The sequence below is a fragment of the Cryptomeria japonica genome, chromosome 1 (assembly GCF_030272615.1).
Source record: "Cryptomeria japonica chromosome 1, Sugi_1.0, whole genome shotgun sequence".
In the NCBI taxonomy this organism is placed as follows: domain Eukaryota; kingdom Viridiplantae; phylum Streptophyta; class Pinopsida; order Cupressales; family Cupressaceae; genus Cryptomeria; species Cryptomeria japonica.
The window spans coordinates 43,093,256-43,109,146 of NC_081405.1; positions in this window are offsets into that span (position 1 = coordinate 43,093,256).

Here is a 15,891-nt window from a genome sequence, read left to right on the forward strand (position 1 = left end):
CGCAGACTATGTGAACTGGTCAGCCCTCCTAGCAGCATTTATGACAGTGAAAAATTAGGGTTAACGACGATAAAAAGGGAAAAGTAAAGTTATTTTCTTCACACAGCGATCGAGCATTCAGATGAGCGATTTCCAGATCGATTCAGAGTCCAAGGCGATTTGTGCAAGCACTTTCTTTCAAAAGAGATCTCATCTCTTGGTAGTATCTTAATATATTTTTCGTTTGTAGAAACCCTAGTTTCAGTATCCGGTTATCATGGCTTCATCATCCAACATTGCTACTCATTTGATGGTGGAAATCAAGAACCGCCCCCGTCCTGTTTTCAAGAAGCATATTTTCAAATCCCTTCTGGATGAACCTTTGAGAGCATTCTCGAACATTTGCCATGGTATTCTTCACACCAAAGATATTAGGGCATACATTCATTGCAACATCAAGGAGCTCAAAAGATATGAGTTATCTTGTGTTTTCACAGAAAACCTGATCACCGACAACCAACTGAAACCAAAATTTGCCCACTTGCAAAGGAAGGGTTTTACACAATTCATGGATTTTCCCACTTTCGATGAGGCAGAATGGGTCTGACACATTCTAAGCCATATTCATGGAGAATTTATCTGGTTGGACCGGTCGTACAAACTCATAGAGGAAGTGATCTAGAACATCACTTGTCTACACAAGATTGGAGGTGCACCTGGTCTTAGGTGCAAGCTCTCTAACACTGAACTCAACAAACTTACCAGCACTACCTTTGATGGACGCTCAATGAGGTTTGATAATGTAAGATAAATTGATGTCAAGTTTGTCGCGATGATAATTGGTTACAAGGTCTATTAGTCTAACCAGCTAAACTCTGTCTTCGGCAATAATATTTTGATTGCTCATCAAATGGTAAAGGAGGATGCACACTATGATCTCTACAGTGTGATGCTGAAAGAGCTTATGACAAACCTCCAAAAAAATCTAGCAAGATAAGAAAAATACTGTCCGGTATGGCTCTTTTGTTATTTGTCTAGCATTTTACTTTTTGGGCATTGTTCTCGGTTATGGGAAGATTCAATGGGCTTTTGACAGTCCGGTAGCAACTCAGATGGCTCATATTTTGGATAGGCAAGGAGATAAGTTAAGTAAGACTAATTTATGGGCATTTTTCAAGACTTTCCAAGAAGAAATGAAAAACAAATCTAGAATTCTAAAGTCTATAATAAAAAAGTACAAGGATACAATATGTTTTATGGTTAATAAAGATGAATGCATAATGAAAGTTGTTCAACCCATAACCATATGGCTAATGCCTATGGGTTATGAGGTGGACGAGGCCACACTGGATGCCTATGCACAACACTTACTGCAAGCACCAGTAGATGAAAAGGAAGAGAAATTTGGCACAACCCAAGAAAAGGGGCTAAAGGTTCACTAGGAACAGGTTGCACCTGCTATTAGGAAGAAGATGACTAAGGTTGCAGCTAAAACACTTATAAGTGAAGGGCATGATAGGGCAGATGTTAAACAAAAAGTCAAAATCCTTGAAGCCCGGAGGAAAGAAGAGGTGAAGCAGAAGAGAAAAGAGGAAAGGGAAGCCCAGAAGGCAGCTTAGGCCACTCCCAATGTGGTCACGATACAGACAAAGACTTCCAAGCAAACAAAAGCATCATCCACTGAGCTTGCCAATCCTAAACTGGCTGAGTCAGCAAAGAGAAAGCAAAAGGCTACCCGACAATATATGACTATTTCTTCTGAGGAAACATAATCCAATGAGGATATAAAGGAAGTTCCAAATAAGAAAGGAGGTTTTTCTAGAGTAGTGAGGGAGAAGAAGGAGGAGCAAAAGAAAGAACCTGTCAAGGAGACTCCCCGGAAACCTAAAATCACAATTGTACACAAGCGTAAACCTAAATCTGATGAGCAGCCCAAACTGGAAACCAAGAGAAGAACTAGTAAGAAGAAATTAGACACTCGGGATCTAATTGATCAATTTATTAATGATGGTAACTTAGATAACATTTCTTCATTCTTTGATGGATTTGATGAAAAAGATAAAGACAAATTGAGGAAGCAATTCTTTTATATTTTGATTCTTTTAGTAGGGAATTGATTGAACTTGAGAAAATTTTGCCTAAGGAGTTGTATGATAAGTTAGAGGATAGAAAGTTACATGCTCGGACTCTGGACTGGCGAATAAGAGAGACAAAATTGGTTAATCTTTGTCCAACAATAACCCCTCCAAAGATGAAAGATCTAATAAATAAAACCAACTCATCCAGTAAATTGGAGGAGATCATTATTTAATTCTCAAGCATTATAATTCTTTACTGAAAATTTCATTAACAAAGGCTAAAGATAAATTTGTTGAGGCTCGGAAGCAGACATTTTTCCAAATGATTAAGTTTGACAAGGGGAAACTCCAAACTTATTTGCAATTCATTGATGCGACATTGGCGGAGGGAGGTAGAGTATATAAGACTTGTCTAGATTTTGATAATATCACAACCCCTATAGACAAGCAACTGTCAGATTGTAGGAATAATTTGACTCGGATTTCCAGCTCTTACAACCCAGTAGTTAACCTAACAAGTTATTTGGATGGTCCAATTTTGGCAATTATGGATCAAATTTTGAAATTAGAGAAGGAAAGGGACATTATAAGAAAGAGAGAAAATGAGCTCTGCAATCTCATTGGTCCCCAGTTGGATAATTTATTGTTTCATAAGACTGAATGTATTTCTAACATGCAGAAGGAGGATCCCACTACATTAGAAGAAATTGAATATTATGCCAGTTTCTTGAATGGATTCATCCCCATTCTTGACTCCCTTAAGTAAGGTTGGGATACCTACTTTTCATTTTTGAAGTATATGTATGCAGACATTTTGAAACTTGTATAGAATTGGCTTATGTTTATAACTATACATAATTATTTGTGGGCACTCCACTTTGTCATTGATGTCAAAGGGGGATAAATAAAGTGAAAAATGTATATAATACTTAGGGAGAGCATCAAATGTATATAGCAGATTCATGTAGAGGTCAGGAGAATGCACATATTTAGTGACAACACCATTTTTCACATGAGTGTTGCCATCAATGCCAAAGGGGGAGATTGTTGGCAATTGACACTCATCTGGTAAGAGTTAATGGCATTTTGGGTTGTCATTGATGGCAACTCATGGGAACTCATTTTCAGGTGTAAATATATTCCATTTGGATTCATTGTTTTATCACTTTGCTTTATTTGGGTTAACCAACATTCATTACAATTAACCGGTAATCACTTTGCTTCACAACCGGCTAAGTTTTGATCCCAGTAATGTGTATTTGGAACCCAGTAATGGATAGGACCCGACTAGGAGATCTTATGGCCTCGATTATTTCTTTCATGGAATTTATGGTAATGTGTGAAGGCCAATATGATCATTGGGATTATGTTTGAAATTCATTATGATCCGATAGCCGACAGGATTATACTTTTCATTGAAGCTGACATGTTGGAAGATAGAAGGATATTTAAGGAGATCCTTTCAGCAATGGATTAATAAGTTTGCGTGAATGCGATTTTGGTTGTGAATTATTCAAAGGTTATTGGTATGCATTTTGGTCAGCGAATGAAAGATTTTGTGTGCAGTTTCATGTGCACAGCCTAACCGGTAGCAAAACAGGACATAACAGAGCATCAACAAACTGGTACACAGTGAAGGTTATCAGAGCATGAACCGAAACTTATCCAACATGGTTAGATGCATATTATGAGTTTATTTTTGTTTACAATCATCTTGTAGTACTATGTAAGTCAGTGAGACTTCTCATTTTGTGTTGAGCAGTGAGCTCTAGGCAGTTGGCATGATTGCATGTGCAATCCCCTTTATGTAATATTTGTATACCTTGATCAAGTATATAGATATTGTGGGTACTAGCCCCACAATGGTTTTTATCTTTGCAGGGTTTTCCACATATAAATATTAGTGTTATGTTGTTGTCTCTTTATGTGTTATATGGTGTATGCACTTTAATTTTATTTATTGTTAACCGGTTAATAAGCAATACATTGAAAACTAACATTATCGGCAGAACACTGATTCACACCCCCCCCCCCTCTCAGTGTTATTGGATTCCAACATAAAAGAGGAAAATGCTAAGTGCATTAATTAAATAAATAAAAGTATTTATTTAACTAATAGAGGAAGGGCTATATAAATTAAATAAATAAAATACTTATTTAATCCAAGAGAGAAGTGGGACCATTAAATAAGGAATATATTTAATTTATAAATAAGAAGCTTAACAAATTCATTAAATAAATAAAAATGTTTATTTAATTAATAGAAGACATTAAGAAAAATAATTAAATAAATAATAAATATTTGTTTAATTAAAGGATAATTTTAGGTTTCTACAAAAGGAATACATTAATATTTGAAGGATACAATTATAAGTGAGAATAAAAGCTACAATTAACAAAAGAAATGTCTCTTCTATGAAGTACGTATTCAAAGGGTAATGACCATTGTAAATAAAGACGTATATAGAGATTGGAAAAAGAGGAGAGGGATATATGTAGTGAGTGTACAGTGCAGATCAATCAAGTATATACATTAGATCTAGAGAGAGCAATCTATGAGAAGATTACTTCATAGTTGATGAGAAGAATATGATGAGATCATTGCAGATTTTGAAGAAGAGATTATAGCAAATTTGTTGAAGAGATTATAGTAGATTCATGGAAGAGATTATAGCAGTTTGAAAAAGAGGGCATTGCATATTTGAGAATGAGATTATAGCATATTTGTGGAAGAAATTATAGCAATTTGATGAAGAGATTTATAGCAAAAGTTATGGAGAAAAAGGTTATCCATCATTCCTTGAAGAAACAACATTGATAAGGTGGAAATTTGAATGAGGGCTTGGTTCCTCTAGTAAATTTAGTCAACAAAATTTATAAGATCGTTGTATGAAGCAAGTAATTTGTTGTTTTCTCAATAAGGGTTTTCGCATAAATATTGTGTTATTATGTTCTTCTCACATGCACGATTATTAAAATTAGGTAAATGATGCTATTATGATCGATAACGTTTAAATTTGGTAGTTGTTATTATACTAATTCACCACCCACCACCCCCCAACCCTCAATATAATTGTGTGCTCTTTAATTGGTATTAGAGTCAACTCCTTCAAATTAGTCTAACCTACTAGAAGGAAGATCTAAAAGAGGAGTACGCATAGGTGGATGAGATGGATTTTACTCAAACAAAGCTCTATTGATCAGTAGAATAAAGTATTCTTTTTGGAGCCTAAGAATGGGAACTTATATAAGTGCCCTAGGTTTTAAAATTTGAAAATTAATGATAAATGGATATAGAGCTCCATCAACTCCTCAAATAGATGAAGCAAGAAAGAAGACATATGAAAGTGATGCAAGGACAAAAAATGCAATTTTAGGTTTTAATGTAATTTTATGTGGATTAACAAATCTACCAAGAATAAATGGGACAAATTGAGAAAAATCTATGAAGGGGACACCAAAGTGAAGAAATCAAAACTTCAAATCTATAAAAGGGAATTTAAAAGCCTCAAAATGTTGCATGAAGAAAACATTGTGGCTATCTACTTATAGTTGATGAGATAGTTAATACCATATGGGGCCTTGGTGAATAGAAGAATCAATAATAGTTCAAAAGACATTGAGGTCTCTCCCTGAAAGATTTGATGCCAAAGTCTCCACTATAGAATAAATGAAGGACTTGGATAAAATAACCATGGATAGATTACGTGGAATCCTTACAACATACAAAATGAGGATAGGAAAAGGGGGTGCATCAAAAGGTGAAACAACATTCAAAGCCACAAAGAAATTAAAGAATAAAGAAGCTATGCCAAGTGGGAGTTTTGAAGAAGAAACCGAGATGGAGGAAGCTATTTTTGTTCAAAAGTTAAGAAGAAAGAAGGAAAAAAAATATTTAAATGCTTTAATTGGGGAAAAGTTGGACACTTTATTAAAGATTATTGACATTTAAGAGAAAGTGACAGTGAGAATGAAGAAAAGTCTTACCCAAGGAATTAAAACATATATGATCACAAGTATGATAAATACAATAAAAAGAAGAATTCCTATGACTACAAGAAGAGTCTCTATGCTTATAGAGATGATAGTTCATCCAATAAAAGTGATTGAGTCAACTATAAAGAAGAAATATTTTTTATGAAATTTGAAAGAAAAGGCAATGATAAAGAAAACAAGCACTCACGTGAAGATGAGAAGATCAAATCTAATCATGAAGATGATGATCAAGATAGTTTTGAAGAAGAACTCTATCGAGCCATAGACGAAATTCAGAGACTTTGGAAGAAGAATTTAAAGTACAACCACCTATTTCAAGAAGAATGGAAAAAGACCAAATCACTTGAAGAATTAGAAAATGTAGTCATAAATTTGAAATTTCAAATTGAGGGAGCAAAGAAAATTGAGGAAGCAATTAGATCTCAATTAAAGATGAGGGAAGAAACATGTGAACAACTAGAATCTAAGATTGTTTCTCTAAGGAAGGAATTAAACAAGATAACCACCATGATCAGCACTAGCCTCAATTTGATAAGAGCTCTAAAATTCTAGGTGATATCACCAATACCCAAAGAACACCATCAAACGAAACAGGACTTGGTTATGAAGAAAAATAGAAGTCAAGAGAAGAAGAATCCAAGGGTTCATCAAGAAAAACTAATGAAGAAAAGCCAAGGAGTTATGCTAACAAAGGAGAATGTAGAAAAGTGAACGAAAGTACACATCAAAAGGATAAGAAGAACACTTCCATAAAAAAATACACAAAGGCAAATCTATCACCCTTTCATTGGCTATTGTTTCACACGAAATAATTTTTGTCACAAGACAAGAGAACGTAGAACACAAAAGAACTTATAATTCATATCATCCTCAAGTGAATTGCATTGTTATATGCTAAAAATGTAGTAACTAAGGACATATATAGCACAACATTGTAGAAGTGGTTTTTTAAAACCTCCTCGAGAGTACAAAATGAAGGATACCATGAACAAACAAAAAGGAAGCCTACTAAGGTATGAAGAAGGAAACAAGAGAATTATGCACCTCATGCATAAATTTGAGGAGAAGCATGAATTCAGGGGGAGCTAAGGATGACATTATTTTTCATCCCTAAGGAGAGAAATGAAAGAAATAAAGATATTTGTAAGGCTAACTTAATGAGTAGATGGAAACAATTCAAAGAAGTGTGCTTATATATTTGCTTTTGTCAAGCATATGTTGCCAAAAGAATAAGAAATTTGATAAAGAAAAGTTGGATGCTTATGTTCAATTTCACATTAAAGGAGTCCCTTTTGATGTAATTATGTCATAGAAGACATGGATGAAAGTATTATGAGTATCTCTTCACCATTAATGTCAAAGAGAGTTACAATAAAGAGAGAATGAAGATATTGATGTCAAGAAAAGAATTACAAAAGGAAACTTGAAAATAAACATAAGTATGAAAAGAAATGAATTCCACAAAGGATCAAGAGAGTTTTCATATGAGCAATCCAAATCTATTAGCAATAGAAAGGGGTATATTTCCTTGAAGGTAATAAAAAAGGGAGGAAATTTTCAATGAGAGAAACACTAGGAAATAGATATATCTTCATAGTCTATAGAAGGTCTCGAAGATTGTGAAAAGAAGAGTTACCATCTAAGTAGCTAGAGATATTCTATATTAATAAAGATAATGTCAAAGATATCAAAAGGATGATCTTCATCTAACAACCTGTAATGTCCCTACTTGTTAGAGATCACTGCCCTACAAAACAGATTGTTAGAATACAACAAATATATATATATATAAAATCTAATTTGCAATTAAACTTCAATTACTTAATTAACATTATCTCAATGTTTATTTAATACAAAAGGATACGAGTGCAGTGTTGGGACACGTCCTTAGGCGGTTGTGAAGCTTGCCTTCTTGGAACCCATCTTGGTTCCAAGTCATGCCAGGAAATCGAAGGTTAATTCGATTCCTGTCTTGGATGTAATTTCGTACACCCAAGCCATACTAGGAAATCGAAGGTTAATTCGATCCCTGTCTTGGATGTAATTTCTTACACCCAAACCATACTAGGAAATCAAAGGTTAATTCGATTCTTGTCTTGGATGTAATTTCTTACACCCAAGCCACACCAAGGAAGACCATCAGACATGATCAATTCCTTACCTTGGATGATGTATCTTATCATCCAAGTCTACTAGAGAGGACCAGCTAGATCCGTCTCTTCTTGGATGAACTTGTCAACCAAGCCATACATATATGCATATAGATATTCAGTATATACTGCCTACCAGGGATTATCATAATCCCTCCATTAGGCTAAGGGAATTTCCTCCCTATAGCCTCCATCGTATAATCACATTTTTATATTACATTTTACAATTCATTATCATTTTCCATTCCATAATTTATGTCTACATTTACATATTCTTTTATCCTTTTTATTGATCCTAGATATACATAAATATTTGGCATGGGTACCTATATTTATTGCCACATACATATAAGTAAACATTAGTAATATATATATGTGTGTGTGTGTGTGTGTGTGTGTGTGTGTGTGTGTGTGTGTGTGGCACACACATATACCTTAAGACCCTTAACACCTCTTACCTGTATGCAGATCACAACCTGCGGTTGAAGTTTGCAAACTGTAGTGGTCGTCTGCAGATGGGATTCTGTAGTTCCACCTGAAGTCCTCTCCTTCGTACTTGCTACCTCCTTTGTGCTCCACGGAGGCCTTTCTTTATACCCCGTGGAGGGGGAGGGTCGCAACCCACCACGGGGTCCCTTCCGCAGGAACGAGCGAGATTGTGGTCGCAGCCCAAGCTGCAACCCCCGTCCCACCACTTCCCACGGGGGGGGCACCGTGGTGTCCTTCCCTATACTATGTCACCGTTTACTTCAATAGTTTATTTTCATCAATCACTTTAAATTAATAATACTTTTCTATATTATTTTACATATTAAATATTAACATTTAAATTAATCAATCACTTTAAATTAATAATACTTATAATCATTTATTTATATTTAACTTTTATAAATGAATGATTTAACATAAATAAATGATATTTAGTGATTTATTTCTACTTTAGTATATTAACATTATTTAGCAAATTTACATCAAGCGATAAATCTGGGTTTATCACAGTCCCTCCGTCTGAATTTTGCTTGTCCTCAAGCATATTTAGATCCTCCTCTTTTTCCCAAGTAGCATCCTCATTTGGGAGATTCCTCCATTTAATCAGGTATTCGGTAATTGTTCGGTTCCTAAGCTCTTTTTTCCGTGTGTCCAGGATGATCTCAACGTACAAAGTGACTTTCCCTTCATCATCTAGGGGAGGTAGTTCACTGCATGGAGACAAGTGTTGCCCGAGAACCTTTTTGAGTCGAGAGACATGGAACACATTATGTATTTTACTCTCTTTGGGGAGTTCTATTTCATAAGCTACTTCCCCAATCCTTCGAATTACCTTGTAGGGTCCATAGAACCGGGGTTTCAATTTTTCAGCCCCATTCTTCTTGAGGGAAGATTGTTTATAAGGTTGTAGCCTTAAAAACACCAGATCTTCAGCCTCAAAAGTCATTTCTGTACGTTTCTTGTCTACATAGATCTTTTGTTGATTTTGGGCTTGTTGTAAATTTTCTTTCCAGGTCTTCATGATATCCCTACTCTGTTGAACAAAATCCTGTGCTTTTGGTACCTTGCTTTCTTGGGTTATTAACTCTCTAAAGTTTGTGGCCTTATAACCATACAAAGCTTGGAAAGGACTCATCCCTATTGACATGTGATGTGTCATTTTGTAACAATGTTCTCCTAGGTGTAACCACTTGACCTAAGCGGTCGGTTGCCCTGTAACATAATTCCTTAGATAACCCTCTATCCATTTGTTCACTATTTATGTTTGCTCATCAGTTGAGGATGGTAACCGATACTAGGGGTCAAGATTGTTCCTGCCATTCTGAAGAGTTCCTACCAAAATTGGCTAATAAACTTGCTATCTCTGTCACTGACAATATTCAGACGGAGTCTGTGGAGTCTGAAAATTTCCCTGAAGAATAGATTGGCTATTTGGTAGGCTTTGTATTCAGTGGAGGCTGCAAGGAAATGGGCATACTTCGTGGGTCTGTCTACCACCACAAAATGCTATCCTTTCCTTGTGTCCTTGGCAACCCTGTTATGAAGTCCATAGAAATGCTCTCCCACTTCTCTTTGGGAATAGGTAATGGTTGAAGCAATCCAGCTGGGTGGGTGAGTTCGGTTTTATTGCATTGACAAGTTAGGAACTCTTGTACATATTTTTGGACATCTCTCTGTTGGTATTTCCTTGCATACTTTTCCCTTATGTGTTTATAAGTTTTATAGTATCCTTGATGTTCCTGCCAGGGGGTTATCATGGAATTCCTTTAGGATTTTGTTTTTGAATTTGGTCTGAGGGGTCAAATATACCCTTCCCTTGTACAAGATGAGGTCTCCCCTAACTTTAGAATCTTTGATTGGGAAGGTTTCCCTCTAAGATTTCCTTTGCCTATGGATCTTGGTCATATTCATTAAGGATTTCTTCCTTCCAGTCCCTTGAGATACTAGTAAGGGCATTGAGGTGGGCTCTTCAGTATAATGCATTTGTTGCCCTATTATTCACCCCTTTTACATATTCTATATCAAAGTCATAGGCTTGTATTTTTCTCACCCATTTTTGTTGCCTATCATTAAGGTCCTTTTGGCTCAAGAAGAAGCGTAGACTGTTATGATCGGTTTTCACACCAAACTTCCCACATACGAGGTATTGGCAAAATTTGGCCAAGGCATGCATTATGGCTAACATTTCTTTGTCATAGATAGAGTAGTGTCTTTTCGCTTCGGTAAGTTTACAACTCTCAAAAGCTAGGGGTGTTTCTTTTGTATGAGGATTGCCCCAATTCCCTCCCTGGATGCATCACATTGTAGTTCAAAAGGTATAGAGAAAGCGGGAATGGCTAATACTGGACATGAGCTCATGGTTATTTTAAGTTGTTCAAAAGCCCGTTGGGCTTGGTCATTCCATGTGAAGGCTCCTTTCTTAGTTGGGTTGGTGAGGGGTGCTGATATCCTGGAAAACCCTTTTACAAAACGTCTATAGTAGCTGCATAGTCCCACAAACCCCCTTAGTTGTGTTAAGGTTCTAGGGGTGGCCATTTCTTGATGGCCCTGATTTTTTCCTCATCCACACTTACTCCAGCCTCACTAGTTTTGTGTCCTAGGTAGATGATTTCTTTCATCCCAAATTTGCACTTGGAGACTTTAGCATATAAGGATTCAGACTCAAGAATATTTAATACCTCCTTAATGTGTCGGAGATGTTCTTCCCATGTCTTGCTGTAAATGAGTATATCATCAAAGAATATTAGGAGAAATTCCCTCGACTATTGCTTGAATGTATAATTCATGCATGACTGAAAGGTGGCTGGGGCGTTAGTGAGACCAAATGGTAGAACCCAAAACTCAAAATGTCCATAGTGACATCTGAATGTTGTTTTGGGAACATCTTCTTCCCTCATTCTAATCTGATGGTATCCTGACCTTAGATCAATTTTAGAGAAATATCTTACTCCATGTAGTTCATCCATTAGTTCGTCATTTCTCGGAATAGGGTATCTATTTTTTATAGTCTTTTTATTCAGGGCCCGATAATCTATGCACATTCTCATCGTCCCGTCTTTCTTCTTGACCAATACTACTGATGAAGCAAAGGGGCTGCTACTTTGTTGGATGTGTCCCATTTCTAATAATTCTTTTATGGTTTTTTCAATCTCCTCTTTGAATTTGTGGGGGTGGCAGTAAGGAGTGATAATGATAGGTTTTGCTCCTTCTTCTAATTCAATGGAGTGTTCAAATCCCCTTTTTGGGGGTAATCCCGGGGGAATGTCTTTGAAGACTTTTTTGTGTCTCCTAAGGATGGGTTGTATATCACTATGAATGATTTGACCTTCGGTCAGAGATTTATCCAATACCATACATTGGGCGACCCACTCTCCTTGATCATGCCTAAGGATTTTCTCCATTTTATTACATGATACTATCTTTGGAGAGCCATCGGGAATTCCTTTTAATGTTATCTATTCCCCTTCATGTTGGAAGCATATCTCTTGATTTGGACTATCCATGGTGAACCATCCCAATGAGTTTATCCATGGCATCCCCAAAATGATGTCATTCTCTAGGTTCACCACAAAGAAGTTCCTCTTAATTGTATGCCCCCCAGGGTGACTTCCAATTGAGCTATAATTTTAGTGCACCTGTCTATGACTCTGTTGCCTGTGATTACTTCAAACCCTCCAAACTCTTGAGTTTTTAACCTTCTCTTTATTGCTAAGTGTTTGCTAATGAAGTCATGTGAGGCTCCTATGTCTACCAATGTGATTACTTTATGTCCTTTGATAGTCCCTTTGAGTTTGAAGCATTTATTCTCACTTCCTTGAGTGATGACTACCAAGGTACTTGGTTCGTTGTTTTCAAACCTGGCCCTTTTATAGGGTCTTTCCTCATTCCGTATTTCTTCTGTGTTATTTAACTGCCCTCTTTTATATTCATGGCCTTTCCCCCATGGGGCCTTGCATTTGAAACATAACCCTTTCTCCATGAGTTCTTCTCTCTCCTTACATTGGTGATTCAAACTCCAAGGTTTCTTGCAAAAGCAGCAGGGCCTCTCCCGACGGTCCCTCATTCCTATGTGATGTTTTGGTTGAGGTGTTCTTGGGAGCACTAAATCCGACCATCCTAGTTTTCTTAATGGCCTCTACTAAATTCTGTGGTTCCAAGGGTTTTACAAAAAAATTAATAGAGTCTTTCAAGCCTTCTAAAAACATGTAAGTAATCATTCTCTGGGATAGGTCGAGGACCATTACTGATAGGTTTTGAAATTGGTCTATATAGTCTTCAATTGTTCCTGATTGATTAAGGTGTGTTAACTCTTGGAAGTACCATTCGGAGTCTTTATGGTCAAACTAGCTGATGAGCTTTTGAGTAAACTCATTGTAGGTGGAGATATTTTTTGTCCTAGGGTAATGAGACCATTATGCCACCAATTATGGGTTGCTCCGGTTAAATGGAGTATGGCAAATTTTATAGCATCTCCTTCGGTTATGGGGTTGTATGAAAGGTATGTATCTAGTTTTTGAACCCAATCTTGGGAGATATCCTTCCCTGACCCATTAAAGCATGATAGGGACATTTTGTTGACTTTAGCTTTCAGGTCTTTACCCATAGGTTTTATCCTTCTACCTTCATTAGTCTTGGACTCACAGAAGTCCCTGAAGGAAACCGCCCTCTGAACTTATGGCTCTAATCTAGCATAAATTTGGGCAATTCCTTCCACCCCAAGTGTGGCTGGTTCCTCTTCATCCCCCACATGTTCCTCTCTAGGAAGAAATTTGGGAATTATTTGTCTAGAACTTTGAGGAGATCGTTCGTTATCGACGTGATTAGAGTGTGTCTCTCTTCTAGGGTTTGGAATATCTCTATTGTTGTTGTTTGTACTGTGGAAGATTAATTGGCTCATTCTTTCAAATTTCTCATTGGTTTGCTCCATGAAAGTCTGAAGTTGTTTGTCTAATTGATCGGCCATTGCTTTCGTGCCTTTCTTTCTCCGATATGTGATCATAAACTAAGAATCCTTCCCATAGGTTGGCAGGATTATGCTCTGATACCACTGTAATGTCCCTACTTGTTAGAGATCACTGCCCTGCAAAACAGATTGTTAGAATACAACAAATATATATAATCTAATTTGCAATTAAAATTCAATTACTTAATTAACACTATCTCAATTCTTATTTAATACAAAAGGATACGAGTGCAGAGATGGGACATGTCCTTAGGCGGCTGTGAAGCTCGCCTTCTTGGAACCCATCTTGGTTCCAAGCCATACCAGGAAATCGAAGGTTAATTAGATTCATGTCTTGGATGTATTTTCTTACACCCAAGCCATACCAAGGAATACCATCACACATGATCAATTCCTTGCCTTGGATGATGCATCTTATCATCTAAGTCTACCAGAGAGGACTGACCAGATCCGTCTCTTCTTGGATGAACTTGTCAACAAAGCCATACATATATGCATATAGATATTCAGTATATACTGCCTACCAGGGATTATCATAATCCCTCCATTAGGCTAAGGGAATTTCCTCCCTATAGCCTCCATCATATAATCACATTTTTATATTACATTTTACAATTCATTATCATTTTCCATTCCATAATTTATGTCTACATTTACATATTCTTTTATCCTTTTTATTGATCCTAGATATACATAAATATTTGGCATGGGTACCTATATTTATTGCCACATACATATAAGTAAACATTAGTAATATATATATATATATATATATATATATGCCTTAATATATATATGTGTGTGTGTGGCACACACGTCCACACACATATATACCTTTCACAAACTATAGTGGTCATCTGCATATGGGAGTCTGTAGTTCCACCTGAAGTCCTCTCCTTCATACTTGCTACCTCCTTTGCGCTTCATGGAGGCCTTTCTTTATACCCCATGGAGGGGGAGGGTCGCAACCCACCATGGGGTCCCTTCCGCAGGAAGGGGCGTGATGGTGGTCGCAGCCCAGCCTGCAACCCCTGTCCCACCACTTCCCACGGGTGGGGGGGGGCACCGTGGTGTCCTTCCCTATACTATGTCACCATTTACTTCAATAGTTTATTTTGATCAATCACTTTAAATTAATAATACTTTTCTATATTATTTTACATATTAATTATTAACATATAAGTTAATCAATCACTTTAAATTAATAATACTTTTAATCATTTATTTATATTGAACTTTAATAAATAAATGATTTAACATAAATAAATGATTTAACATAAATAAATGATTTAATATAAATTAATGGTATTTAGTGATTTATTTCTACTTTAGTATATTAACATTATTTAGCAAATTTACATCAAGTGATAAATCCGGGTTTATCACACAACCATGGATAAAGAAGGAATATTTTTAAGTGCATAAGAAAGTAATGGGATAACTAAACAAGTTCCTAACTTGTAAAATTCAAATTCTTGTATAGAAGGAGCATGTCACCCAAGGAAATTAGAATACAAAGGATCAATAAATAGAGAAAGAGGAGTATTAAAGCAAGGACAAGCATTAGAGAATCTCCTATAAGGGGAGAAGTATATGCTTATTACATTTGATAAAAATATGTTATTAAGTGATTTCATTTGTGGTTAAATATTTTCATGAACATCCCTTTGCCATTGATGTCGTAAGGGGTGAGATATAGAATGGGGGAGAGCTAGAGAAAGGAAAGAATATTACGTTTCCATCAATGACAAAGGGGAATATTGTTGGGAAGTTTTTCATTGATGTCAATAAGATATTCATTATCTTTATGAATGAAATAAACTATTATAATTTATGTCAAAGTTTAAGAAGACAAAGTTTTCATGAATGTTAAGAAGATGAATTGACTATAAGAAACAATCTATAGAATGGTAAAGTTTATGATGGAAAAAACTTCCATGATATGGAACTCCATATGACATGATCTTCGAGGGCACTGTGGTTTGCAATAGCAAAATAAATGCATGTTGAATAGGTTCAAACATTTATAAAATGTGTGTGATGGTTCACAGGACATGAGGAGCTTCCAACAAAGAAGACAATGAGCAATAATCTAAGTATAGATAGCAATTTACCTAAAAGATCCAAAGTCAGCAAAAGTAGCAATTTTATTAAAGAAAACAAACTTAGTGATTATAATTGTAGTGATTTATATTATATCATTACAAGGCAACAATCAACATTTGAATAGAGGCAA